This window comes from Bidens hawaiensis, unplaced genomic scaffold (assembly GCF_021521415.1).
Source record: "Bidens hawaiensis isolate Kalapana, Puna unplaced genomic scaffold, B.hawaiensis_p1.1 tig00044404_1, whole genome shotgun sequence".
Classification (NCBI taxonomy): Eukaryota; Viridiplantae; Streptophyta; class Magnoliopsida; order Asterales; family Asteraceae; genus Bidens; species Bidens hawaiensis.
Genome location: NW_027497893.1, coordinates 4,222 through 7,662, shown reverse-complemented (window position 1 = coordinate 7,662; position 3,441 = coordinate 4,222). Strand labels below are relative to the sequence as shown.

At 31.7% G+C, this 3,441-nt stretch overlaps 1 pseudogene; it reads right to left on the bottom strand.

The window, feature by feature from the left end:
- Window positions 1-270: 270 nt before the first annotated feature.
- LOC143594963 (auxin-responsive protein SAUR21 pseudogene) lies at window positions 271-1,078 on the bottom strand (annotated as a pseudogene).
- Window positions 1,079-3,441: the final 2,363 nt, after the last annotated feature.

Below are 3,441 nucleotides of genomic sequence, written 5' to 3'. Positions count from 1 at the left end.
CTTGAGAGAAAGTTTAGTAATTGGTTTCGATAGCAAGTTTAGTAAGACTATAAATAGGGGGTCTAGGTTATTGTTTTTTTTGCGTCAAGAGAAGTCTTTTTCTTTGTATGTTCGTGAAGTTTGTTTGATTATATGAAAAAATCGAGGGTTATCACACCAGATTTTTTGTGTTCATTTGTTTGTTAGTTTGTTTGATCTTTCTGGGCCAAGGTGAATTCCTACTTCTGGTGTAGAGATAACAATAATATATACTTATAATATGCACATTAAAATATACCAAGCTTCTGTTGCATTAAGAAAATACATTTGAATATCAAAAAACAAAAATACTAAGCTACGTATTTTCTTTAATTGTATAGGGTTGCAACAAAAGGCAATGCCCCTTCGTCTTTAATTCCCTAAAACTGTTGGAACAGGATGCTTTGTCTCTCTAAAACGGTGACATATAGCTCTCCAGATTTCCAAAATACTGCAAATTTAAATCTTATTTTCCACCAGTATGATCATGAAATGGACAATCTGGAAGTGAGATCCAAAAATGCATCTTCTCCACAATGAATGGTTAGACCTCCCATAGGATGATCAAACCCTAACTCGTCTTCAGATTTATGCAACAAGTCTTGAAACTACGGTTCTTCCAAATGGGAAACAGGAACCAATAATCTAGTCTTCTGAATTTCTCCAACATAAATCGCGAGATAGCCTTTGGGCACATCAGAAATATGGTTTCTATTGCTATGCGAATGCAATTTGCTAATGTTTTGCATTCGATAACATGGATCGGAGTCGAATGATGGCCATTTATGGATATTTGATTGAGAAATAACACTTGGTTTGCTCTTCTGAATTAGAAAATCTTGTTATTTTAATTTGCAGAAATATTGAAGGACAAGTTGTGATAATAAGATGGTATGATCATTGTATTTATACAGAGATTGTTTGGATACCATAATCGATATTCGTTTGATTAATCATGTTGTGGGCTCCACCTTATGTGAAACCTAACATGGCTTCACTCGTTTTTTAAGATCTTCTATATCTTTTCTTAATAATGTAATGTGCACGTCATAAATGTTGATTACTTTAAGTTTAATATTGCAGTTCATGCATGAATATTGATTGGAATATATATTGGATAACGAGTATAAAATCAAATTCATATCAATACAAAACTGAAAAATAAACACCATTAATTTTAGAAGTTATTGAGTTCAAATATCTAATTCGTGGCTGAATATATAACTAAAGCTCCGGTGTACACATGCTCTGATACATGTTATAAAAATAATAATTTTTAAAATATAGTAAAGATCGGTTTTTGGTTATACTGGTACGTTGAATCATTTACAACGGTGCATTAAACGTCTTAAGGAGTAGTACGTTACAGTGCATCTGACGAATACAAGTCAAACTTTTCAAATTTGATTCATTGTTGAATTGAGTTTTAATGCATAGCATTATCAATTTCAATTTGTATAATGTATGTTGACGGCTAGTTTTGTTCCAAGACAGCCAAGTGAAGGCCCTTGTCTAGTTAATTATCTGATTAGTATATTTAAAAAGTTCGGTGAGACAATATAATGCAGATATGTTTTAGCGTATTTAGTAAAGTTTCATGCCTTAACAATAATGATGTATTTGGCTTGATGGTTGTTGTTTAAACCTTGGGAGATGTGGGTGGATTTGTTGATCCCGAGTCTGAGAGTCTCTCTGACCTTAGGAATTTTTTTTTAAAATATTTTAGTTTGTGTTATTACTTTTGTCTTTCAAGTTTCAACATTTGATGTGGTTGATGAAAATGGTCATGAATTAGGAAGAAGACATTTTAATATTTTATGGTTATCAATTTGGGGAGGGAAATTGTTTTGGTTATGGTATCGTAACGAACGTGACAAAAAACAACAAAATTTGCATAAACTCATCGTGTTTTGTTTTAGCTCCAGTGATGCCAACCAAATTTCTGTAGACCGACCAGCTCAACGCAAGGGATCGATAACTGTTGGGTTTTTTCAACTTTCGAGTTTTACTGACTAACGTTGCCCCATTTGTCCTCCTCGATTTTTATATTTTATAATTTTTTTTGTTTTAGTTCCGTTACAATGATGCACGTAACCGAAACCGTCCAAATTCGCGTCGACTTACATACTTAAAGCTTGGATTTTACCACCGCCCATGTTTTACAAACCTGGCCCGGCCCAACACATCGGCAATACACTAGTTAGCTATAATGACAAATCCATGCTTTAGTGGTAGCCGTTCTAGTGGCATTTTTTTTGTGTGTCACTTATTCCAACAATGTTCTTTAATGACACTTCTTTGGTTTCTTGTGACCTTTTTTGTGTATCATTAAATGGCTTTTTATTTGTAGTGAGCACAAGATTTTTTTCTATTTAGGTGGTTTTATAAAGGAAAAACTGATTTTTAAGTGGCTAACTAAATTTTAAGTGATTTTAGGTAATTTGTTATCTCAGACAGAAAATTATGAGGATTCATCAGCTAACTTTTCCAAGTGGCAGACCAAGTTATTCAATTGTGACATGTGGAAGTCGCTATCTCAAATAACGGATTACGTAACCACCAGTTTTGAAAGGTGACATGGACTTGGACGATGACATGGATTGCCACTTGAAAAGTTAGTTGATATGTCCTCATAATCCGCTATTTGAGATAACAAATTACCTAAAAATACTTAACATTTAGTCAGCCACCTAAAACCATTTTTATTATTATTATTTTTTTTAATTTATAAAACCACCTAATCTTAAAAAAATCCTATACATATCAACTTATGAAATAATTAAAATGATTTTTTCAAGGAACATTTTCATTATTTTATTTTTTATTTTTTCTCTCTGGTACTCATGTGATACAGCATCATGAAATTCCATTTGAAAATTACGAGAAAAAAAATTAAGTTGTTACCAACTTCAAGTTAAAATATAGGCATCAAAATTATGATAAATTCCATTTGGCTGCCGTTGTGAACGTGTGGAATTGAATTCTTAAGTAACGAAGAATACTCTAACCACTCTAATTTATATAACTATTACATCACTTATTTTTCTCATTTTTACTTCATCTCATCCAAATAAAATGGTTTAATTATTTTAACTTCATCTTACCCTTATTAATTGTTAACTTAATATATTATTTTTTGCCTTTTAATCTGCGAAAAGCATAATCAATGACCCTTTTTTTACAAATATAACACAAATGAGGAGTGGTTTAATCCATCTTTAAAGTACGGTCGGCTCAATGAATGTGTACGCCTAAATCGAAATTAGATTTTGGGGCCTTTTTATAACAATTGTTAAGAAAAAGAAAATTGAAAAAAAAATTGCTTACTACAGGTTTTGAAATAATGACTTATACTTTAGTAACAAACAAGCCTACTACCACACCAATACATTACCTTGAATTTACTTTACCCATTATATTATT